At 42.0% G+C, this 26,427-nt stretch overlaps 1 protein-coding gene across 7 annotated transcripts in view; it reads left to right on the top strand.

Annotated features, from left to right (window-relative positions):
* The window catches only part of AUTS2 (activator of transcription and developmental regulator AUTS2), a 790,137-nt gene that overhangs the window by 549,557 nt on the left and 214,153 nt on the right, over nucleotides 1-26,427 (top strand). The window lies entirely within an intron of this gene.

The raw sequence follows: 26,427 nt of genomic DNA, 5'->3' as shown, positions 1-26,427 counted from the left end.
AGTGATTCTGTTAACTAGCTCCAAGTCAAGCCAAGAAGAAGAGAGATGACCATGCTTGTATGTATGCAGCTTATACAACAGAAAAGAACAAGTATCTTGTAAAATCTACAAGGAAACAATGACTACAGAAATCACCTTTTATGAATTTAATCTGTTTTCTACAGAATTTGTGTAGCAGGAGGCAAAGGAAATTTTCAAACCATTCTGCATATGACCGCCAAAGCTTTGTCCTTCAGCTTTCCCAGTGATTTCCCAAGTAGAGGTTTTTTTTTTCTTCATGTTACTTAATAATTTGCTAACTATGTTAAGGAACCACTGTTTACTTTGAACTGCAGTGATTTCCCTTTCATAAGGGAGCTAATCACTGGAGTTAATCAGTGTGACGACAGAAAGGGGAGGTTTTGTTGGGTTTTTGCACAGAATATTAACCTGCCCTTTTAGATATGAATTTTTAACGCATTACCATTACATTCCATCCTGTGAAGTGATTATTCATTTTCAGGATGTTCCTTACGCAGTGGAAGATGATAAACTGAATTTCAGCTCCTATGTTTATGGCACCCAGAACCAGAAGTGTAATTTCCTGCCACTGCTGCGTTTGCGGAGCTGAAGCTCTGCCAGCTTCGGAGTATTTTTCTCTCACAGCACCTCTATATAAGAAGGCAGAGAGGCAGTTTTTGGGGATGGTGGTGGTGTGCCAGTTCAGGGTAGTTTCCACAACACGATACACAAGAGACTCAAGATTGTACCTCCCACAGAATATCCCAGTACTTGTGCGGAAAGGATTTAACATCCAGATGTTTATTTCATCTCTGTGATCTCTATTATGTCTTCCCCTGTAATGAAATGAGATTAAGTGCAGAGCCAAATATCCCTAATAATTTAGTGCTTTTCAAATCTCAGACCCAGACCCAGCTTTGACTTTTGTAGCTCAGGCCCAATTCTAAAAGACGACAGCTAACCCTGGCATATTTATTCAGCCTGTGCTGGCAGCCTAGGCAAAGATCTAAAGGCCTTGTTCTGCTGTTAATTTGAATTCAGCATATGTAGCCTGTTATAAAATGCGAGACATCATCATTTGAGCAGGTCAAGCATATTCAGATGAAGACAAATGGTGCTTATTTGATTTTCTTAAAATCAGGAAATGAAAAAAGTGCTCTCTAGAGAAATCATGTTCTGCCTGACTTAGATGATAGACCAAGGCATGTACCCCAGATAAGAACAGGCGCTCGTCTTGCGGTTTTTATCTCTGAAGGACGGTCGGGACTGTCAGCTCGCTGACATGTGCATTATCCATGTCATTTTAAACAAAGTGACCTGTAGAAAAGTGCACTCTGCCGTGACATGATAATGGGCTGTTGGATGACAGGTAAAGTACACACTATAAAGGAGGCTGTGCGTTATTCCTTTGTTTAACTGACAAGTAGAAACTTCTTTTCTTCAGACAGGCAAGATCTTTTAGATCTCTCTCAATAGGACCCAGAAGATTTTTGAATTCCTGCTTTAAATAAAATAACATTTTTAGGACCAAAAATTCCTATGAGCAAAATGCACTGGGAGAAGTGAGGGTGCAAAACCTCTGTGTGATAGGTTGATCGTTTCATAAATAGTGCTCAGCATCCTCAATTTTCATTAATAACCATAGGAGCTGAGGGTACTCAGCAGGATTAGAAGTTTTAAGATCCTTGACCCAAATGTCTTATATCATGATGAGGGTATTAGCCTCCAACTGCGGAGCTGCTCTAGTAGTGAATTGTCAAATTGCGCTTGGTTGGTCCTAGGTCAATGTATTCTGAGGATTGTGGAGTTACTCTTCTCCTACCAGAAACATCTTTGCCCAAAATGTTTCTGGGAAGAGGGAATCTACTTTTCTTTAGGCCTATATCTTGCAGATTTTGATATCCTAAAGTATACAGAATATATGGTACATTGTTGCAGGCGAATTCTTTACTTGCTGTTCAGAAAATGGAAACAATTTTGCTTCATTTAGGATTTTTGAGGGCAAACCCACACTGATCCTTCAGTGTGTCTGGGAAATAAAGAGATCCACAAGAGGCAGAAGTCATGCAAGACGGATACATATTTCTACTAGAATAAATAAGACCTGGAACCCAGAAAGGTAGACCAATGTCTTCGAATAAAAAACTGGAAGATTAGTGTGATGAAAGGTGTGTGACAGATAAAATTCGCTGGAAGAGGAGTCAGTCCAAGCATCACTAGATGGGCCACAGAGAGGAGGAGAGTGCAGGAAGGAGCAGGACCTGGGAAGCTGAAGAGCAGATGAATAGTGAGTGGTGACAGAGTAGGAAAAGTAATGTCTCCTATGCTGTTAGTATTATTTTTTTCCTCACTTGAATAGGTATCTGTCTGGCTGCGTAAATCGTTGTTGATATCTGATCTCTGTTAGGTGATGGCTGTGCCTCCAATCCATCTTCCCTAGCCTTTAATTGGGAGCCGACAGACAGAGTCACTTTCTGTCTATGTCTGCCCTCAAATGAGACATTTCTCCAGAGGTTTCTCTGGAAGAAGAAACAAGGATATTTAATTGAAAAATTATGTGGCCTCTGCTTAGCAGTACTGTAGCTAAGGCTGTGTCAGCATCTCAATTTTAAATGACATGTTTTGGGTGGATAATTTATCTATTTATATAGATTCACGCTCCTTCATTCCAATTTGGCACACAGTGCTGGTCTGGAGCATTCAGAGGAGGCATTTCACTCCCTTGTTTCTGGAAAACCTGAGGAGGTAGCAAGTTACGTCTGTGGAGGGAGAGTGTATCTGAAGAACTTGCATCAGAATGTGAAGCACTAATTCTTAGAGAGATGTCATTTTCCATCCTGGGATCCTTTCAGCAAATGCCACTGGGATTTCTTACTGAATCTGAAAAAAGTATGGATCCCAGGGGAACTCAGATTTTCTCCATTAAAAAGTCTGTCTCGCTCTCTGAACAGGTCTCCAGAGCCATTAATCTAAAATTAGGGCAAACTGCTGCACAGCTGACAAATTTAAGTGCAACTATATTGTCTTCTGATATCTAGATACCCTCTTTAAAATTATACCCCTGGTAATTAATACAATATTAAAAACATAAGTGCAAACACATAGTTGGTCCTCTGGACAAAAAAGGAAGTCCTGTTTTGAAAAGACACACAAACAGCTTTGCTAAAGAAGTCAGGTGCTAAAGATGAGGTAAGGGGTAAGGTCCGTTTTATTCACCATCTCTACCATTTCCTCTCCCCACTGTTCAGTTGGACTGATTTTAAAATTAAGGCTCAATCTGAGGCACTTTAGTGATTTTTCACTTCCTAGGACAACATTTCCTTGATCACGGCGGGACTGCTTTGCAGTGTACACAAGAGTTGTCCCTTACGCCTGATGCAAGAGAAGAAGCCTGCTTCTTGCTTGAAATCCTTTGGTAGGATGTACGACTTTAAAAAGTTACTGCAACTGATGGCTTAATTCTGGGTGTATCTTAGTAGTACCCAGTCAGTTCTCTCATGCTGAGGCTCTTGCATCCCGTTACAGTATGTTCTTGCAGGGCCCAGAAGGGTCTGGCTAGTTATGGTTGCAGCCCCAGTGCTGCCGAGGGTTCCTGCTGAACCGGGCTGGGCTTTGTGTGTGATGGACAGGGAGGAAGGAGGTCGGTCAAACCGGTGGCTAAATTGGCAAGGTGTTGGCATGTGGGGAGCGGGTTGGAATATCAACACCTACCCCAGCATGGGAGGGATTAGGATGGGTGTGTGTTGTGCGCTCTCAAGGTACCTAAGATGGTGGGACCATGGTGCTTGTTAGACTTCATTATTTTTCTCTTTGAAGAGAAAAGCCATTGAAAAGCACTATGAGAGCATCAGAATATATTTCTTGCATCAGAATGTTTTTAATGATAATGCTAATACATTTGATTGCATATAAAATAGCTACAAACCAAAAATCATGGCACAGAAAGTATCATAAATCACTCTGATCTGCTCAGATGACAGGAAGGGTTATCTGTGTGTACCTGCATACACACAAAAGCATTCACAACTGTGTCTGTTTCTGAAGTGCTTTGGGGCAATTATTTTGTGTATGGCCTTTGGAGAGAGATTTTGGAGTAGTATTTTGGCAAATGCATGTCACCCATGTTAGCCTGTAGACTGTATTTCAGTGTTTGGTAGTTAAATATCCACGCATACAAATGTTGATGGATTTGTGTGTGTGTGCATTTGTGTAGTTTGCTTTCCAATGTCCTTCTGACTGTGTTAAAAAAAAAAACACCCTAAGTTTTAGCCCAGCTTTACAAACTAGGTAAAAAAAACTCAGGTAAAAAAAAAAAAAATGCTTTAGGTAATTATGAATGCTTTGGTATATTTATTATAAGAGGAACATGGGATGGGCCTACTTAAAACCATGCCTTTCAGTATCACTGATTAAGTGCAAACTTGTTGGTCATGAACTTCAGAAGCCATTTCCTCCCTGCCCTCGAGATCAGAAGGGTCCTGCCTAGTTGTGTCTCTGCCGAATAAACAGAACATGGTTTCCAGCTGTGCTGGCCCACGTGCAGGGCTGCTCTGTTGTTCCTTTCCCTCCGAAACGTGTGCAGGGCGCAGCACGTCGTCCTTTCTTTGGAAACAGAACGGACCCAAAGAAACCCCACCATAAACTGTGCTAGAAAACGTAAGACCAAGATAAATCGCTGCTTTGCACAGGGCTGTGTTCTGTGTACTCTGTTGCTGGAAGTAAAAGCTCTATCGTACATGGATTAAATGGCAATGAAATTCCTTATGCCATCTTCCCTGTTACAGAGGACTATATTTATAGACGGGTGCAGTTCAGTCTTATGTGGGCTGTTGCATTGGTTTGGGATTTTTTAGTAGGATGCTTGTAACAAAACTATATTGGGGATATTTTTTCCCTCACTCCTGGGAGGCATGAAGGAAGAAAGAGTTTGGGTGGCACTGGAAAGAAAAATGTCCACCTGGATGGTGCCCGGGCTGTACCAGGTAGATAGCTAGGAGGCAGGTACATTTTTATATGGCCACTACTGTAATACCTGTACTCTTTTTACTGTCTAAAAACTGACCCAGAGTTTCAGTTCAGTGTTTATGAACTGCTGGAATATAAATAATGCATTATAATTTTCCTGCTCTGAAATATTTCGGTCACAGAGGGAACTCTCAGCATTTATTGAGCTATTGAAAGCAGGGCATATCGTCAGAGTTCATTTTCTCATCCCATTCTCTACACTCTTCAGCTCTGGGTGCAGGTGTGTGAAGGCTGGGGTGATTTCTAGAGGAAAACTTCACAATATAAAGTGTTTTATCTCGTCTAGTAAGACAGCCTGAGAAATCAGTGTGTGGCCTTAGGTGGTGTGAGATGTCCCCCAGCACTGCCAGCCAGGGAGCGGAGGGGCTGTAAGCCAGGGGAGACCACTGGGCAGGGACAGGGGTCCTGAGGTCCAGGGAGAGGGGACCGACTAGGGACTGACTGCAATATGGGGGTGGACTTTTATGTGGGAGCACCAGGAGGGGGTTGTGGTGGGAGCCTTCTCTCCCCAGGCCGGACTTCCCTGGGGTTTTGTGTGGCATGTTACGCCTGGTAGAAGAAGGCCAAGTAACTGCCCGGCTGCCCCAGCCCTCTCGCCCCAAGCAGCGGCATGCTGTGCTGCTGGAAGGGCGAAAGCATTACTTATAAGCATAAAAGGGAGCTGAATGCTTGAAAAAACTCCTTGGATGGTGAGTACCAATGTGTTTAGCAAACAGGACTCCATGGGGAAACAGTGGCTGAGAACCCAATGTTAAGCAATTACTTCAGGTCATGGGATACTGGTATCTTACTGTCTGGCATATATTTATTTTGGCTAAAGATAGGATAAGAGAAGTAGTTTCTCAGTATTATTCCTAGAACTGTTTCTGCAAAGCCAGGATGTTTCCCATCAGTGCGATTTATGCTGCATATTTGTACAGGTGTTGTCTTTTTAACTCCGGAAAATGCAGTACCTTAAACTTGCCCCGAGGGTGAAAGATCACCCAGACTTTATATGCTAGGTATGCTCAGGCAATCATGAAGTATTTCTTACTGTTTAAGGCCCATTAGGAGGAAAGATAAGGATCCTTTTTATTCATTTGATGTGCCACACAGAGGGTCCCTACAGCTAGAGTGGTAATAAAACCGGAGCCAAGCATGTTCGTTGTAAAAGATTATGTGTTTGCTACTAAGGCAAGGGAACATGTTGTTTACAGGCGTGGGTACGTGCTCCCCGGGCTGGCTGTGCCACGGCGCTTTCAGCCCGTGATTTGTCCTGTCCTTTATCATCTTTGTCACTCGGCAGCATGTTGTCATAGGTAACATATCACTCCTCGCTCCCCCTACCCTCTCCCCCTTCTTCCCCCGCCCGGCTCCCCTTTCCTTTTTTTTTTTTGTACCCATTTCGTGTAGAAAATTTGTATTTACTTTGGGAGTGTAATTTGTTCCTCATGGATAATGTGACCCTTAGCGGAGCTGGATCATGGGTTAGTTGAAGTGATATTTTCCGCTAATGGTAGTCGTACATCATTGCTGTCAGCTCGGGTTAGGAGGCAAGCACATTACAGCTCCATTTTACCTCTGCAGGCATCTGGGATTATTTGCCATAACTGAGTATGACATGACCACACTACAGAGTGCATTAAAATTTTACTAGCTTCTCAGGCAAGTTCCTTGGCTCCAGCCTGCCTTCAGGCAGGCGTAATGATGGATACCTCTAAGGTCCTGACTTCCTGCACCAAGGATACTCAATGTCAATGGCCCAAACAGGTTTTGCTCTCCCCAGGGCTTTAGACCATCTTCTGGCAGTTGAGTAAACAATCAAGAATTGAAGCACAGGGAGGCTGGCACAGATGCCCTGAATGCTCCTCCTAGGGTACGCAGTGCACTGGAAGTTCGGACACTGTCACGTCAGTATCTTAAAACACTGCTCAGCCATCAGGTTTTAAAAAGTATCATTTGCAAGCTGTCTTGTGTGGATAAAAATAAAATCATTGTAAGAAAATCAAAATCGATAGCAAAAATATCCAAGATCATGGAATGATATTTATTAAATGTCTGCGTGTAGAAGAGGCATGTACCACGGTGCATAACCAATATGTAAGATGCAAATACACCAACTGTTGATGTTATATTTGTATGTTCATGTTGCACTCTATGCATTATGCATATATATGGTATGAAGATTCGTATACACAACTGTAGCAGTACATATGTGTTCATTATTTTATTTTTTTATTATTTTTGTATAACCAATTACTCTTTTTGTGTGGGATCTTGGAATATCAGCTATAGCCTATATACATGTGTATTATTTTGCAGTGTGTATTTTTATGTATACACATACGTGCTATGAAAATAATAGACATTATTTTAATTGAATGTATCAGGTTTTATAGATGTACATTATTTGCAACACTTCTAGTTATATATATTGACATTCAAAATTAGAGGTATAGATCTACAGAGAAATGTGTTTTTAGGAAACTTAAGGGAGAGGTTAAATTGAATATAGTAGTGGTTTTAAATGCTTCTTGAAAAAGCATAATATATACCCCAAGATAATTTTATTGCAGCCTCCTGGTGGTTTTATAAATATCCACAAACATGTATGCACTGCCCACAAGCTCTCCTCCCCACAGCAGCACTAGTATCTATAATACTTTCATGAAAAAGGTGCGTAATTATATAGAGTGTTTCTGTAAGGTAAGTAGGTGTTGTGTGTGTTTGAAATCCTAGAAATTGTTCTTTTCTGTCCTTGTTCTTATTTTCCATGAAATAGCAGGTGGAGGAAGAATGAAAAAAAAAAAGGGGGGTGGTTTGTTTAGCCTTTTTGTTTTATCTTTTGAAGTGTTTAATTGCATTTATATTCCTAGTGGAGTGAGAAAAGTGATAGGGCTTATCAGCTGGTGTGCTTCTCAGTGGAAGACTGTCTGGGTTCAAAGTATCCCTGAAAATGCCCAGCGTTCCCCATTAAATCATGCCATCCAAGGCGCACTCTGCTTTTTCTGTTGTTTCATCTAGGACAGAGTTTTGGGTCACAATACTGATTTAGGCAACTTGATGTTTTGTTTTGGTATAATGCATTCCTGGCAATAAATCTTCCTATCTTTATTGCAAAACTTAGAGACAAACTTTACTAGGCCCAAGAGTTTTATCTGTGTAGAGATTGTAGGATTTCATTCTCTGCAGGGAAGGAGAGAGGAAGAAGAGATTAAAGATTAAAGCTGATGATGTGCTCAGTGCTATACAAGAGACAGTTTCAGACATCTCTAAGGATAACATGCAAATTCCTAAAGCCTTCCCAGCAGCTTAGATCACAGTAAGTCAGACGTTCCAAGTGATAGATAGTTTTGCTTGTTCACATTTTAGTGTTGCATCTTTCTCTTTATATGTAGCAAAACTTTTATCAAAGTAGTTCCATGAAGGTTGTTAGAGAACATCAGAACACCCGGCAGGATTTCCTTCTCAGGGTGCCACTGGTGCCAGAGTCGCTGAAATTGCACTGTGGTTTTCTGATCTCACACGTAACGCGAGTTATAATTTCAGGTCAGTGAAGAAATAAGCGTGTGTCTGCGTGTGCACACAGTGTACGTGCGCACGCATGCTCTCGCTGTCTCTGAAATCCAGCCTTTGGGAAAAAGTTATCCTGGGTGATGTGAATTTTAAACTTAATTTTGAGTGTTTCAACTGAGATGCTTTCCTAAGAAATCAACGAGGTATGCCTTTCGTTTTGCACAACTGCCTGTGAACCTACCACACAAAACTAAGATTAGATATTCTGAAAGGAAATCTACGTACTGAAACATGCCGGCACATTTCTCATGGTCGATACACCTACATGTAGCTATTTGTTGATTAGCTCTATGCTTTATACACGTATTTGGGAGTAGGTATTAATGAACATGCACGTTTGGTATGTGTGTATGGAGACAGACGGAAATTCAATCTGTGGATCTTGGAGTTTGGCCATGTCCAAACATATCTAGATTATAAAAACTGTTTTCTTAAGGACTATATGTTGCTATATGTTATTCCAGTATAATACTCATGTACACTTTATGCGATTGAATAGCATCTGTTTTTCATAACAAATCAAATTTTATAATCATGTATGAGGCATGCTCCCCATTCCTGAATGTCTGTTCTCACATTTCCATGAAAAGAAAAAAGTCTTAGGCTTGAGAACTGAGAAGGTGAGACATTTCTTTGGAGATTTCTTTAGAAAGAGAAGAAAAAAAAATTATATATTGAAGTTATGGTAATTATTTCATGTTTTTAAAGAGTCTTGGAGGCCACAACACATGTAACCATCTCAGGTTTCTCACAAACATGTCCAAGGACAGGCTGAAAACAAGGAGACAGGAAATTAAATGCATGCACCAATGAATTGAGAATTCCAGCAAGTACCACTTCGATTTGCTGCATATTTCTCTCCATCTGGCTCAGCACTAATAAGGGTATTGTGGACTTGGAAGTGGTAAAATACAGCTACCGTGTATCTTGGATTCCAGAAATTCCCCAAGCAGGGTAGAAGTGAAAAGAATAACGTGTGTTTTGAATTAAGGTTGGGCCTACAGGTACCAGCAGAGTGAGACTCTTTCTGGAATTTCTGTTCATCCAGTGCAGGTTTTGCATTACCTCTTCCTCCCTGTTCCCCCCCGGCACCCACAGACCAAGTAATGCCCTCTGAGAGGCTCTGTGCCTGTGCGCTGCTATGTCACCCATGAATGAACCCCATGAATGGTGCATTTGTTGGAAGGATAAGCCACCAGACTGTCGTGCAAGACTTCTGGTTATCTACTTTGCATAGGGATGTTTTGAGAGTCAAGGGCTTGTAGTTTTTAGGGAAGTTGTGCAGACAATGAGTATGTTATAAACGCTTAACAGTGGGGGAATACCGTACCTTAGCTGGTGTACTGGTGGGTAACTCCACATATGTGTTGTAAGCACCGCTGAAGGACACCACACAGGAAAATAGGAAAAGGTCAAAAACATGTTTAACTTTTAACTAGCTGGGTTCTCCCAGCCTCTCAATGTATGCACACCATGGGCTGGCTACTGGTCTCCACACTGAGAGCTACTGGTGGGAGCTGAGAAATGTGGAATAAATGGCTGAAGGTGAATGTGACGTGCTTTGCTTTGAGCATGAGAGCCAAATTGTGTGCGTTGTCTCTTGCAAGCCTTGCTCTGAACTCTGTCGAAAGCCTGGCTTCACTTCCAGGCATTACAAAGATGCCTGCTTTGTAATTTTCCTCTAGTAGGAAGCACTAAGATGACCTTTGTGTCTTTAAAAATTGCCTGGGCTTTCTAATTCATGCCAGTATCTCCTCTTAAAATGCACCACTGAATTTCTGGGCTTCGCAGGCCATCTCAACATCACATTTAAGCTGACTCTGGACAGTCAGACAACATTAAACAAGGTTGTTCATTCATAACAAAAGCATCCTAATTGAGTTACGTTATTACATTAACTGTGGCAATCAGATTGAACCAAATCACTAAGCGATAATGTCATTTTCCAGGGTATCATTTGTAGAAACCAGTTGTGCTGTAAGATGCAATAACTTACTTAATCCTGTAGAGTTTATGGTGACTTATGTGTCATATCAAATTCCTTACTTTCAGAGAAACTGAGCAGTTAATGTGTGGCTGTGAATGAGCTCTGAGTGATGAATTTACAGAGAAATGTTTAGCAGATCCTAGACAAACTGAGTAATGAGGAATAGTCTATAATAATCTCAGAAAGAGGGGCTGTTCTAGGAGCGGGTAAGACATGCAGTGTTTTCAAATTGTTAACTTCTGGCAAGACATTGGTGCTACTGTTTTAGGGAGTTGATAGATGGCCCCTTCATTGGCTCTGAGTCATCCATTGAGTACAAATTCTCAGCCAGAGTCTGGAAAGGAAGATAGAGAATTAATTTAGTGCTCTATGTGCCAAATGTTTACAAGTAACCTCATTTGGAAAACTTAGTTTCTGTCAGCATTTTCATGTGCCACCAGGACTTGAGTGGGGGAGGATTCTTGTTCATGCATTTACAGTTTTGTATCTTGTTTTGTTTTTGTGAAATCTTGGTGACTACAAGGAGGAGAAGAAAGGTGTCTGCTAGTTTAGAGCAGAGGAATAAGATTTGAGACGGGACAGGGTATGGTAGGCATGCATCCCTTTGATGAGTACAGTGGGGAGGGGAGCACTGAAAACCATTCTACCTCTGCAGTTAATGCATTTCTGTCTTCCATCCTGTGCCCTGCTTTGTTGGTGGCATGTGCAACTCATTGAAACTCTCAGTAGCTCAGTTTCTTTCTCTTAGAGGTTTATATGACCTCAGTACAGCAGCACGTGGGCGCGCCACCCTCCTTACCTTTGCAATGATCTTTGGTACACAATACCTTGCAGCTGCAGACACTGAGGGCGTCCATCACGGAGCAAAGGGTGTTATCGCGTCTCTGACTTGTGCCCTGTGAGGCCGTCCTGCTTTTGAGTTTACCCATTCACAGGAACCAAGAGGCTTGGCTAATTTTCTATAAAACACTTACAGTTCCTCCACTTCACAGAGCTGAAGAGGTAGGAAGCATTCCCATCACTGCCTGAATGGAGCCACTTCTTGTTGTGTTGCCAGGGTCGCTGCGATTGATGGTGTCAGTGCACCATGAGAAAGCACACGGGCTGCGGGCTGAGTAAGATCAGTTTTAGAGGCCATTGCAAGGATGTTAAGTCAAGGCTGTTGTGTTCTATATGATAGAAAACCATAATATCTTGTACTCCTAGGAAAATATAAACATGCTGAAGGGCTGATGTTCGTACTTGTCATGTGTCATCAAAAAATGCAGTGGAAGAGAGGCTCCATCAGACTTCAGTACAATCACTGCGGTGCTTTTGTTTCTCTTTCCTGGTCCAAGAATAACAGCAGCTCTGAACTTGCTTGTTACTTGGTCTTCGTTTGGGGTTCCATTTCAGTATAAACATAAGGTTCAAGACGGAAGACTTTCTGCAGCTGCAGCCTGAAAATCAAATGATGTTCTATTATTTTTGTATTGTTACCACTGTATAGCAGCCCTCAGAAACCCCTTCCACATGGGATTCTTATTGACCTGTGCACAGTGCAGACAGAGAAAGAGAAAACATCCTTGTCTCCCAAATCTTTTGATATAAATAAATGAGATTGTGTGAATTGGAGGGGAAATAAAATACAAAGAAATGAAATCAATCGTTCCTGTCAGTAGCAGATCTAGGAAACACAGATTTCCCAGATCCCATGCCTCCCATTCAAAATTTTGTTTTGTTTTTCCTTAGTTTAGTGGCTGCTAATGGTGATTTATGCATTGCTTATGAACCAGGGGACCTTGGGGCAGCCTGTGGACACTGTGTGGAGCACCGCTGCCTGTGAGTGTCAATGGACAGATGGTGTAAGGCGCATGGTGTTCCCCAGGACATTTTGAAGACCAGTAGTGGACCATTGTTCCAAAGATTTTTAGGATCCTCTGCTGCCACTTGCTGTCATCCCCAGCAAGTATACTCTGAAGTTGAAGGTGAGGAATGCGCTGTAGGAACTGTCAGGTTTGGTGCTTAAAGCGTCTCTCAGGACTGCTAGGATGGCAGAATAGTGTCCCTTGTCCTGCACGTGAATGTGGCAGGTCTCCGTAAGATTAGGGCCATTTAGAACTTACTCCATTAAAATCCATAGCACTGTTTCTAGTTTCATCTGGTGTGAGGGATGCCTGACTCTGTGATTGTGGGGCACATCCTGGCCCAGGGCACAATTTCTGAGGGTCTTGGGGCATGAATATGAGAGGTGACCACTCTCACACTGTGCATTTCTGGGTTTTTAGATGGCGTGACAACTGTGATGCTTTTGAAGTTTCTTTTCTGTGCATGATTTATTTGTATGGTTACAAAATAGTTATTTAAATTAATGATTGTCTTTAAGAAGTTTACCGCTTGTTTTTGTTAATGGGAAACCTAACTAAAGAGCTTTCAGTTAGCTACTTTAGCAATTCATTACCAACTCCCTGCTACTTCCTGTGATAACATTAATCAGAATGAACTCACTGGCTACTAATGCAGATGCTGTATGTAATTCAGTATAAATTTTATTGTAATTTACCACTAATTAGTGTCCACTTATTCTAAAGTGCTAAATGACACCAAGCACCCTGATGTCAAAAATCAATTGGAAATAGGAGTGACTCCTATCTACAGATGCTGGGGAAAACGCTTAGAGCTGGTAAATAAGTTAGACTCTCTCTCAGAAATGGCAACAAAAGCTTAGGAAAATATTAGGACAAGAAGGACCGCTCGGCTGGTTTGACATCTGGGAGCTCCATCCATTTCAAGAAGGAATTTCAAGAGGGAAATACTGCTTCACGGTAGCTCAGAATGGCCCGCAGGGCTATAGGGGACACACTTCCAGCAGTGTTTCTTCATGTATTTCTTTACACTGAGGTGTTACACAGACTGGGTTCCTTTCTAGATTTCGGGTTGGTGATTGTGTGCCATTCAGGCTGTGCTGTGGGGTGGATTGCACCATTCTAGAAAAGCAGAAGAGTGATGCCTCAGGCTTCTGGTACAGGTAGAAAAAGCAGAGTGTGTTCCTTGGCTCATGTAAAGCAGGCTGAAGAGGCTTAACTGAGCAGGTGTTACACTTTTTCCCAGCAGAAACAAAGGACTCAAGTTGAAAATGCTCTTTGCTCTTTCTTGTGGTGAAATGACATGTTTTTCTGGAAGTTCTTTCTTACGCATAAGAATACTTCCTGTATATAAATTCATTAAGGTTTAGTCAAAACTTCCCGTAACCATATTGTTCAATATATATAACTGTTTACCACAGTATTTGCCATACCAGGTAAATAAATCTAAGAAAAATACATAGAATACATAGAAATTACATAGAGAATTCCATAAGGGAGCAAGAACCAAGTCACACTTTAGCGGTGTGTTAAGGGTGCTTTTTTTAAGAAACCACCAAATCCTAGAACCAAAGCACCCCCTGTATGACATCCATTTTATAATGAAGCTTTTCTGTTAAAAACATGAAGCTATAGGAAGCAGAGGGAATAACAAGCTAGAGCTGGAAGTGGACAAGAGTAAACGCATGGGTTCACATTGAAATGGTTTCTCCTGCCTCATATAATTTAACCTGCCCACACTGCTAAACTTCTATATTACACATTTCTGTCAGAATGTCAGGAGAAATGATAAGCCTTCTCGAAGCTGCAACCTCTATTACATACAGAGAGCATTCCAGACAGGGTTTTCTTGTACATTTTTTAAGACTTTTAGCTTGGTCTCTCAAGTATAAAGAATACCCTACCTCCTGACCCCAGCCTCTTGTTAGCTGATAGATGAAATCTTTTCTTAAGCTGAGTCCCTTGTCTGTTATGTTTTCAGAATTCAAGGTTTCTCTTTAACCTTCCTGGCTTACTGCCAAAAGCACCTGGCTTTGTTACCTGAAGAAATTGCTTTTTTATGAACAGGAAGTGGATCTCTGAAATGGCAAACAGGCTGATCTGCTTCCAGGTGAGGAAGATCAGTTTTATAGGTGTGATCTCAGTCTTTTGCCATTGCCAATAACTGCAAAAAGGATAGCAAAAAATACTGTGGTTCTTGGGGCTTTTTTGTTTGTCTGGTTTTTAATTTGGAAAGCTGGGATAGAGCATAAAAGCAAAATACAAGCTGTAGCCATTCCTGTGTTTTAAATCCCAAATGCCTATTGTTAACTACAAATCGTAGCCTACACATGCCCAGGAAAAATGCACATCAAAGTTAGTGGAGGCTTTGCTCCAATGTCATCTGAAGAATTTGAACGTAATATAAAACAAAGAAAGAGGACTCATTTCACAAGTACATCTCTGTTAAATTGTGTTCTGGAATACTTAAGCAGAGATTGCTGTATCAAAGGGATAGCACAGAAGGAATATTGTCTGTACCTCTAGATTGGAATCTGGCCATTGCAATAGCTTAACTGGTCAGGGAGGTTGTGGATCATCACTAATTTCGCTGTGTCACACCAGCTGGTTTTACCTTTGCCATCTAAGTGAAGTAAATCAATGAAATGAGGCTTCCCAGAGATTCTCATTTAAGAACTTCAGTGCTTACTCAGGACTTACCAGCAGCAAAAAGATTCCAGGCCACAGCTAATCAGACAAGTGATTTCATTTAACTGAAATATCAAGAGCTAGTTAGGAATAGATTCTTTTAGTAGGAGGCGTTCACGCTTATCTGTAGATACCACTAAAGCCATTTTTTCTCTCTTAGATAATGGCCAACTACTGCAGTTTTCTAGATTTCAGTAAATGTGGTGAATAATTGGGGGGTGTTGGCAATAATTAAATTTGGTACCAGCTGAGAACCAGTTTTAGTGATGGATACTTTATTTCACCTTGATGCAGAAATGGATGTGTAATAAAACTACTAAGCACATTTTCACAAGTACAGAAATACCAATTCACATTTGTAAGGGATCTGAAAGAAAAAAATGCCCTAATAATATGCTAAGGAATAAACCATCATGAGTTTATTTAACTGATTGCTGCCTACAGGACTTGGCTAAATGTATAAGGAGATGAAGAACAATGGGACAGTGAAGCAGGAAAAACAGAATTCAAGAGAAAGCACGTTTTGAAGAGCTCTTTAATGAACTAAAAAGACTCGTATTCTAGTGTGTGTGTGATTTCCCCCCACCCCTGCCTTTGAACAACAGAAATACTCACAAAAGCCTAATGAAGGGTTCCCATGTAAAGTACTCTGTTCCCCACTGCAGAGTGCCTTTACTTATAAAATCCACAGTAAGTACCATCACATTTCCTCCTTCCTTTTGCTAATATTGACCTTGTAAGGGGCTAGATTTTCAGTTGTTATAAATCAGTCTAACACTGATTACTTCTAAGCTTTCTTGATTTGCATCAGCTAAGGCTCTAGCCTGAGTGCTATCCTCTGAGCATGAAATGAGGCCAGAAGTTAGTACTAAATGAAACTGACCCTTTCCTTTAATTTGCGGTTGGTAGAAGAGCTCCTGAAACATGAATTGCCAGGGCTGTATCATTTGTGTCCCTCAGGCAATCATAGTTCAGGTCATACTGCCTGACTTCGTGGCTAAAACCCAATTGAAAACCTGGGCATGTTTGTTCTCGCCCCATTTTTATATCTGGGATGAAAAATTATCTCGGTGCCCTTGCTTAGGTGTCATGACAGTTAACAGGAAAGGGTCTGCGATGGGCAGAAGTACAAACCTGCAATCCATCTCATGAATTGCACTTTTCCCCGATGGACTGCATCTGTCCCAGTCTTGCTCCTAACAAATCCGGTATCTTACCTCATCTTGCAAATTTAAACGTGAGTCACTTGTCTAAAAGTCAGCGGAAGGAAGGTGATGGGAACGTAGCCGCTGTGGACTGCCGTAAAAAGGATAATGCTATGGCAAATTGATGTGCAGGCGTTTTTGTGTGTTATCTTTTAATATTCGGTAGCTAGCCAGATCTCATCTGATGTTCTCTAAGGTGGGGATCTTTTGTTAGTTTCTTACTTTAGGTGAAGTATTTCTTGAGAGTCCTGAAATACTTAATGCTGAGATATCTTTGTGGCTTTTCAGATCAGTGCTCTGATTGTAAAGACGTGAAGGGAAAAAATGGTTGGGAGGATTTGTCACCTGGTTTCATTTGAACAATTGCTTTTCCCCCTTGGTCAGATATAGGACATAACAGGAATCACCTAAATGTAGACAGATTGCAGTAACACGCGTGACAGTTCTTTATTGGTTTCCATTACCTATGCTGCTCATTTCCCAAGAGGAAAGGGCAGCTAATACTGTATATTTTTTAACATAAACCAAAGGGAAGGATAAGTGAGTGCATATGAAACGATGTCTCTTTATTCTCCATATGCACTGAATTGAATTGCAATTTCCTCCCTTCATTTTCTCTCGGCTCTCTGTATGTCAGAGACAGCCAGGTATGTTTGTAGTCCTTCACTAGCATATGATCACTGGAAGCCTACAGGTAATGAGTGGACACACGGTGTGCAGTGACAGGGGTTTCGGGCACAGCTCTGCTAATGAATTGACGATGCTACATAAAGGCTTGGGGCAGCCAGCCCTCCTCTGGGGAGGGGAACCTTTGCACGCTCCCATTTTAGCTTATTGCAAACCCTTCCTGTCTCCGTTTTAAGTATTTCACACCTTTATTTAGATGTTTTGTTAGCTCTTCTCGTTGTATTCATGGATATATTCCACATCCGCATACCTGAGCAGTTCCCGGTTGGTGCTGGGGGTATTCCCTGCGGCGTGTGGCACTGTCCTTTCCCTGTGCCGAGACTGAATGCGACCTTCTCCCTTCTGCAGGAGTACACATTATTATCAGATAGGGATAACAGAGCATTTTGGAAAAGTTTTCAAATGTTCAAGAAAGTAGACAAGGTCCCAGTGAAGAAGTAGGCCAACTGTCTTCTGTAGTCTGGGAAAAATCTTTCCCCATCCCCTTTTCTCCTTTCCTTTTTCTCCTTTTCACCCTCTCCCCCCCACCCTGTGCCCCCACACACCCCCAGTGGATTTTCTAGCTGTTTCTTTAAATAAAAAATTAATAATGGAAAAAGCTTGTAGCTGGTCCCTGGGGTAGAATAGTGGCTAAGGATGTAAAAGAATGATTTGAACAAACAGTCTCAGGAGGATAAATGAAGTGCTAGAAGTATGACTTCTGGAAGTAAAGGAAAAATGTATATAACTGAAAATATTTGCCTAGTTAAGCAATTTCTGTAATAAAACTTAAGCCATGGTGTTAGCAGCTTGGAATAGATTTTCAAACACAGCTAGCCAATCTAGGAGACAGTATTTATTTTTCTAAATAGACTTAGGATGTGTAGATGTCCAAATCACAAAAACTCCTAAGAGAAGATCTGTAGATGGCATTTGAATGCCTGGATACGTAAATAGGCTCCTGATGGGATTTTCAGAAGGACATAAGCAAATCAAGAAGCTGACTTGTTTTGATTTTAGTACCATTTGCATACCTAACTTGTTTTTTATGCCGCCTCCTTTCTGCGGGCATTTACCTGCTCTAGCACAGTGCAGTTTGAAAACGATACTTGGAAACCTAAGTCACTTTGCTTGTAGAAAATGTACCCCTGAGTTCCTAATAGCCATGCTGACAACATGTGAACTGGAGAGCATGCTTCCATTTCTCTGATACGGGTCATGCGTAGCTGCTTGAAATCCTGGCCAAAAACGAGCCCGTTCTGCCAAGCCTGTCTGCCAGCCTGCCGGTCCCTGTTCCAGGCTCTGAAAAGCAATCCATAAAGCTCAACCAGTGAATGCTGGGCTGGCTTACATGCAACAAGCATTAAATAAGGAACTGCTTGGGTTTTCCTAGGCTACCACATGCTCCTATTCATAATGCATTGCTGTAGAAAACATCTAATTTAAATATAAAAAATGAGAATGGGAGATATTCTGATGGCTCTCGCTGCTGTATTGTACTCTGCGTTGTTATGCTCGCTGGATGGATTCTGCCTGCTCTTTATTCGAATGACCTTGCTGTCATGTTCTGGGGACCTTATCAAAGACCTTTGCCAAACTGCAATAAACCACAACCACACTCCAAACCCTGATGACTGATAATCTTGGAAGCGGCAGTTAATTGGTGAGATCAACCCGCCTCAAGCCTGGAGGCAGGAGCTGGGCTCCTTCCCCAGCCCTTCTCTGCAGCACCTTGCCAGCAAACCCTGGGCACGTAGGGAGTGAGCTCCCCTCCTCTTCACTGCCCCCACCCTCTGCCTTCCTTTGTTCCTCTGTTTGTTAAGTAATTAATCTCATTCTGCTGAGATGAATTTTTTCTATTAAAAGGGAAAAAAAAACCACCTTCAGTCAAAACAACATTTGGGGGAGAGGAGGAGGGAGGGGGAGAGGAGTCCTCCTCACAGTTTGTTAATTGGTTCTTTCACCTGACAGTAGTTTGTGTCAATTAACTTGATACTCAGTGAAAGTGAAATTAATCCACCTGGGTCAAAAGCAGCTATTAATTTTTAATCAAAACAAAATGCTCACTCGACAGATTTGTAGCTCCACTTAGAATAAACAAGATACGCATGAGGTGGAATGTGCCACCAGGCTCCGCTCCATGGAGATGCTCCTGGGGATAATTTCTTTCTCTCCTGCAAAGGGCAGAGGTGAGGCAAGTCAGCTGCTAATGACATTCTTCTTCCAAAGAGGCGGTTTCCCTGGTGTATGTGTACCCTTTCCCCACTGTATTCCACCCCTGGAAATCCAAGCCTTTCCCCCAGTTGATGTGGGTACCCTCCGCTGCAGGACTTGGGTGCAGCAGCTTCCCTGTGGCTGTACACGGCCACGCACCGGGCTTGCTCGTCCCCTGCCCCGGGAGGTGCAGGCATCGCTCCTCCCGCTGCCTTCTGCGACACGCTCACACACAGCCCTTCCCTGCCCATGGCACACCATGGCACAGCTGGGTACAGCTGTGCTGAACTTCACAGAGCATCTCCCTGAGAGCCTCTGCTCAACATGGGGAAGGTGACTCTCATTAGTAGGTGATCAGCCCTCTTTCTGCTTCTTCCATGAAAGGGGCAGGGAGCAGAAAGCTGTCCCAGCATTTCTACCATCCTGCGCACTAAAAGAACAAGGGCAAAAATCTCATAGAAACTTTTTACAAAAAACCATGATGCTCCAGGTGGCTGGCTAGCCATCATATTCAGTTAGATTTAAAAAGTAGTCAGGAGCAAAATGTTTGGATTTAAGCTTGCTTTACAGATGAGGTGCATTGGGATTAAGTGCTATTAGTGACGAACTATGTCAGACCTAGCATTTAGGAGTTCTCCGTTTATGCCAGTAGGCTGAGGGAAGTCTAAATCAAATAAGCTTGAGGTATGTATGGAAAAGACTACTTCAGAGTCACTGAAGGTGGTTTAAAATTCCTTTTTACTCTCCTTCTTTGTCTCTTTCAGTCTCTTCCTGCTGAAAGTTGCTTTCTCTTTTAGATTCTAAGGGAATAAAGCAGGAAAAAACCCCACTTTGGTACACACTGAGCATGTAACAGCATCTCTTGGACTGTGGCCCCAGGAGCCCCCGTAGTGCTCTGAAGAAGAAGAAGTCCTGTGCGTCAGGCAGAAGGCAGTGCAGCGAGCCCAGCCTGGGGACGGAGGTCCAAGGGGGACTCCGGAGTGAAGCAGCGGGAGTCGTGCTGACACCATATTCCATGGGTGTCACCGCTTCCAGCAGAGAGGAAGCAGCCTCTGGTCTATACCCGAGGTGTTCAAGTACAGGTGCTAAGGCCCAAACTTTTTAAATAAAAAAATCTCTTGACATCTGATTTTGTAGGAATGCTCTGCTATGATTGCCATTGGGTAGAGATGTCCACATCTTGCAGGTGCAAGCGGACGGGTGAATTGCAGTAGGACACTGTGGGACAGTCAGGTCACCTGCCGGTTGCGTTTGGAGAAGCTGATCATTGTTCTCTAGCCAGCAGGGTACACCCCATCTCTTCTGCAGACAACAGATCGAAGATTAATAGTAAACTGGGAATAACTGTTCCTCAGAGGGTCCAGGACAAAATTCCCGTAAGAACTCTGCAGCTGGTCTACTATGGCAGGAGCTGGGTGTCTATGATTTTTCTCTCCTCTGAAGCACTGCATCTCAGCGCCGTGGTGCGTGCCATGTAGCGTACCCAGCTCACGGTGGGACTTGACCTTGTCCAGTGGAGGAATTGGCAGTGCTTGGCACGTGTGCTGCCATTGCAATTAGCAAGCACTGGGAGACTTAAATGAGGAGCTGTAAGTCATACTGCACTCTGCAATGTCTTACTCCTATTGTAAAGCAGCTCACTGAGACACCCACTCTCACAGCTCTTCTCCCTTTCTCATTACTTTGTAGACAATAAAAGCAAAATATTACCTGTTGGTTGTCAAGGTATCAAGCCTTAGAGGGGATTTTTTTCCCTCTTACTCTCTTTTTTTTTCCCCAAGTAGTATCATATCTTGGGATTTTTAGACACTAATTGGATTTTTTTTTTTAATACCGCAAATATTATTTTGTGAGGTGAATATGTCTGCATATCTGAGTGCTGTGGGCAATTTATATCTGTGCAGCTTACTACCTGCCCTTGCACTGATTCGGCCAAACGGATCAGAACAGCACATCTATCTGAAGTACTGTATTAATCAATAGTATATAGCACTCCTTGGTGCAGTGGTAGTGTGATCTAATATGTGACACTGCTGTTTCATGTGTAATTAAAGTAAATCACAACCTGTTTGCTAGGGTTAATATATATTTTTATCAAATATGCTCGAAGACTAAAATGGTTGCTCTTCTTGTCTTACAGCTATGTCTGGTCCACTTAGCTGCCAGGATTGCCTAGAGAACATGTAACCTGGATTATTGTTAGGATTTTAACAGGGAATAATCTATTCTTCAGCGACAGGGAAAGGCAAGTGAGTGGAAAAGGAGTGACATTCTCCTCCAACGGGCAATGCCTCGTATGCAGAGTATATTATTAGGCGACAGCGAGACAAGGATATATTCAGACCATGGAAGGGCTGTGTCTGTTATACATTAGAAGTAATAGCAGTAGAACTAATAATAATAACATTTTTACACAGGCAGACCCATTAGCTGGAACTTGCTGCTACCCTTGATGTTCTTGTTGTTGAAGGTGCTGCAAAACCTATAGTGAGCATAAAACACCTGGCCCTAATTAACTCCTAATTCAATAGAGGAGGTTTTCAGCAGCAAAGAAACCATAAGGCTCAAGCTGGGATACCCCATGTGTGCTTCAGCCAAAGGGAGACTGCCAAGTGGTAGGTTGTCGGCACACTTCAGGAGCATCCCCGAATCCACTGCTCTTCCCTGTGCTTTCCGGGCTAGATCTGCCTCGCCAGCCCTGTGAGAGGACAGTCTCAGCAGGTAAGTTTGTGTGGCACGTAAAGTAGAGAAACTCAGAGGGTGTGACACACCTGTGTGTTACTGTACTTTAGCCCTTTGTTGTTATCACCTGTTTTTTGTCTTTTTATTTTTGATTTTTAATCATTTCTGGAGCAAAGTATGAGGTTGGTAAACAGTATGATACTCTGACAAGCGGAAGCTTACATTTCTGGTTATTTATTTGCATATCTTGTAAAGAGGTAATCCTTTTTCCCCTTTCAGGGTGATGTGATTTAGTTGCAGAGAGATTAGGGAGCTTATCTGAACTCAGAGGAAGTTTGATTTTCTGAGGCTTAAACCTTCATAATCAGAAATGTTACTTCCTCTTGCCTCTCCCTCAGCTTACAAGCAAAGCAAAGCCTTGCAACAACGTCAAGCACTCAAACCGATAATATGTATCCATATAAGAAGTCTGTACCCCAATCTAATAATATCTGTAATGACTTAGATGCAGGGTATAGCTGGGGATTAATGACTAACTGGCATTAATGGGCCTCAGATCATCAACTGCCTCTCTGTTGGTCATTAATCCCCAGGAAATAGTCTGTGCTGAAACTACTATTGCTTAATTAGAACATGGTTGGCCAGTTGCAGCAAAGCACTGTCTGTGGCTTTTGGGGGAATAAAAGGAATCAAACACCCTTATGAACCTGTTGAGTATGAGATGGATCTCCCGTTCCCAGGATGTATGCATGTGTCTAGAGACAGCGCATCCTCGGGTCAGGCTTGATTGCAGGTTGACTGGGCTCTGTCTCTTCATCCTTGGACTCCCTTTTTCTGGCTGACGACAGCCTTTATTTCATTTCAAGGCAGGTAATTCTACATTCCTTTAGAGCTGCTGGTAAGGTGTAAATGACAGTGACCTGTATTTTCTCAGAGATGGTAGAAGTGTGGTTTGGTTTTGTTGTTGTTTTTTTTAATGGAAAATACCAGTTTTAAGTCATCTCATTTACCATGGTGCACTAGCATGGACTCCCCTTTTTCCACATTTCATGTTTATGCATTCCTTTTCCCTTGCTACTCCAGAGCCATAAGAAAAATACATCTCACCTGTGGTTTTCTGAAATAAATAAAAGGGATTCAGCCCTTTCCTAGCTTGGATAAATGGAAAAGAGAACTCCTCCTTTACATTTCAGAAGTCTTTAACCACTTCAGGCCCAAGTTTCAAGAAGGTATTGGGTCATTCCTTCCACTACATCAGCCAGGTCAGTGGCAATGTTAATCATCCATCATGTCCCCAAGCAGCATAAGCATAGGTGTGCATGCCAGAAATGTGATCCAAAGCCCAGGGAAACCTTGCTAAGGTTTTCAGTGGGTTTGGATCAGGACCCAGAAGCACCTGGATATCATGACTCAAGCTCCATAGTCTCTGACACTCTCTGCTGGGTATGAGGTTTGTGCTGTCCATGGGTTCTATTGTAATTAAGATCACTCTCCCCTACCTCAGGCTGATCTTTTGTTTTAATGTAGTTTGACGGCCTAGGTATGCAGGCCGGCACTTCTCTGCTTTTCATTAGCCATGAGTAGCATTTAATGCCAAAACAGAGGGGGGAAGACAAGCTTTTTCCACAGCCTTATGTGAAATGCTTAACATTTAGATGTCTTTAGAATATACTACACACACATTCCACTTTTACAAGACCAATATAACACTTTCAAAAGTTTTATGAATTCCAGGATGTAACCAGAGTACTTGTTAGCCTGTTTTGAATAAGCCGTAACGGCTTGGCCCCAAAGCTGCATAGTTAGCAAATCCCTGCTCTGTTTATGAGCAGTAGTTTTGACCAGGTCGTAGGGAACAGAATATGATCAATCTCCACACGGTCTCTCCATGGTATGTCTGCCCGGTTCAACCTAGTTAACATTTTTAGGAGCAGTAAATGGGGAGATCGTGAGTATGAGGTGATATTTTAATCTGTATTTCCAGGCTCCTTGAATCCTGCATCACCAGTTATTCTCTAAATGCTTTCCATAAGAGTACAACCACACAGCTGCCAGGCCAGCAACAAGTTGGAACCTGCATCACATATCTATGGCAGGAGGTTATGGAAAGTGATCACAGGACAGCCTGATGCTGCCTTCCATGCTGGCGTCCACAAATACTGTGACACCGCTAGAAATTATAATGTGATTTGACAGCTGCACATGTGATGGTGGTGGCAGCTCTTGCGAGGCACACAAATATTTGCAGTTTTATTTAAAGATGTGTAGGCACCAATGAAAAGAAAATGTGTAGAGGCTGAGTGAAAGGGTGACCATTTACCATGTCAAACACAAGTCAGGACAAGGTTGCCAGAGGTTACCTGCTTTATTTCAGGCATCCCACACTGTTGCTGGAGGAACTGCACAAGCTTTATACAGATTTCATTTGAATGTTTGATTGGGGTGATGGTATCCAGCACCCTATTGCAGTAGAACGAGGAAGTGTATTTATAAATCATAGTTACTTTTCAGGAAATATTTAGCAATTTATCAAAGTCCTTGAAACCGGACTTCACCTGTTGAAAATTGCCTCATGCTGTAATTTTTTCACTGAGAATTTCAGTCCATTATCTAATCAGAATATGAAGCCATTAGTAGATATGAATTTAATTTCTGTAATACAGCTTAATTTTTAATGAATAGGACCAGTAGCAGATGCTGCAGTGCAGAATTTCACAAACTGTTCGCTAATCTTGTGTAGCTTCCACAGTTCTAGTATTTAAACCAAAGTACGGTGCTTGTGTCTTAGAAGGGCAAGTGTGTGGGGTTGAAGCTCCTTCAGTGCAGAGAGCCGGCAAAGAATCTAAGCTCCACTTAAATGTTGTTTCCACCATAGTTCAGAGATTTCATCTGTGTTTTGATAGCGTGCAGGTGACACGCTGCTCCTGTGGCACTGAGAGATCCATCCGAATTGGAACAGTCCATAAATGGCTCATTGACGACTTTATTCCTTTCTGCCTCCTGCCCTGTGGAACAGTCTATTTCACTCAACCTCTGTTTTCCATGTTTTACCATCAATATCTTCATTAGAGTCAGAAGGAAGAAATTAAATGGTATTTTGTTTTAAGATAATCAGGTCTTTGGACATTTTGTCTTCCCACTTGTGAATTGTAGCAGTAAGAGTGTTACATAGAGAATCTCAATTCTCTTCTCCCAGAGACTTTCTTACTTAATACTAATATTGTTGGAGACTCAGCCAGCTTGGCAGTGTTTTCTTTTTCTCCAGCTGAGAGGCATATACTTGAGCTATTCAATCATTTCTGTGGAGCATCTTGAGACTCACAGTCTGAGACATCGACTGACTCCTGGCATTTGAGGTGGGCCACAATTATGAGGCGAGAACTGACCTGATAAATGGTCAATCTGGTTATCATTGCATTGGCCGCTCTCTGTAGCTCACATTCAGGAGTAGTGAACTATAATAACATAGCCTGCAGGTCACAAGGACCCGGTTCATTACAATCAGATCTATATTTGACCAGCTGGAGCACCATGTCCTAGCTAGCAATAGGAAGCGTTTTGTTTAATCCATTTATATTGATGTAGCCAGAACAATAAAGCAAGCATCCTGAGATTATCTGATAGTCTAGAAGCAACCCCTTTCAGAAATGTGTTTATGTTTCTGTCACACACAAGTGGATCCTAGCTGGGAGACAGAACTCCGTTGCCCAGAATTCCTTCTAAATTATATTCTAAATTCCTGGTGAAGGAGACTCTGGTTTCTGCAGGCTCTTTGGGATGAGTTCTGTAATTACTTTAGATCGGTTGTAGCAGAACAGGACTAGGTGCTCAAACACTGCCAACGCTAATCACTGTAAAAGTAGCGTTTCCTTTTTGCCTTTGATTTTATTTTTGAAGCTATATATAACCAACAGCTCCTTGCATTAACTTTCAGAACTAAGAGAATATACGCAGATATTTGACAGGCCAAAATTTCAGCATTGCTGGCACATTATAATGTGTTATTTCATTCATGAATGTCCTACTTTTTTCTTTATCATTTCCTCATCAGTGATACCAACCTATTTTATGAATGATAAGAAAAGCAGAAATAAAAAGAAAAACAAAACAACCTTCTAAAACTGTTTTCTGATGAAATAAAATGATAGGCGTTACCTGTGGAAGATGAAGAATGTTTCCTGTTTTGATACTAGGTGTTTGGGGCATGTGTGATTTTTTTGTTCAGTTTGTGAAGCAGTTGATGTAATAAGAGTCCTTACCCACAGCCAGAGTTCACAGGTCCAATCACAGTGTAAAGAATAAATACTAGGAGTAACATGGCATTTAGAATCTAAGTAGCTGTTGTGCTCTGATAGATCTCTCAACCTTCTTAGAGTGCCATTTGGGTTAGATCTAGTATAAGTGCAGAGATGCACACATTAAATTTCTTCTGATATTCAGGACTCGCATACTTCTGTTGTTGTCCCTATAAATAAATAGATATTCAAATCTAAGTGGGAAAACAGTAATTTTTATTTGATTGGGATTTTCCTTTTAAGTAACTATTTTGTTCCTGAGACAT

This window comes from Falco peregrinus, chromosome 2 (genome assembly GCF_023634155.1).
Source record: "Falco peregrinus isolate bFalPer1 chromosome 2, bFalPer1.pri, whole genome shotgun sequence".
Lineage (NCBI taxonomy): Eukaryota > Metazoa > Chordata > Aves > Falconiformes > Falconidae > Falco > Falco peregrinus.
The sequence above is the reverse complement of the archived record's forward strand: the minus strand, read 5'-3'. Positions and strand labels throughout refer to the sequence as shown.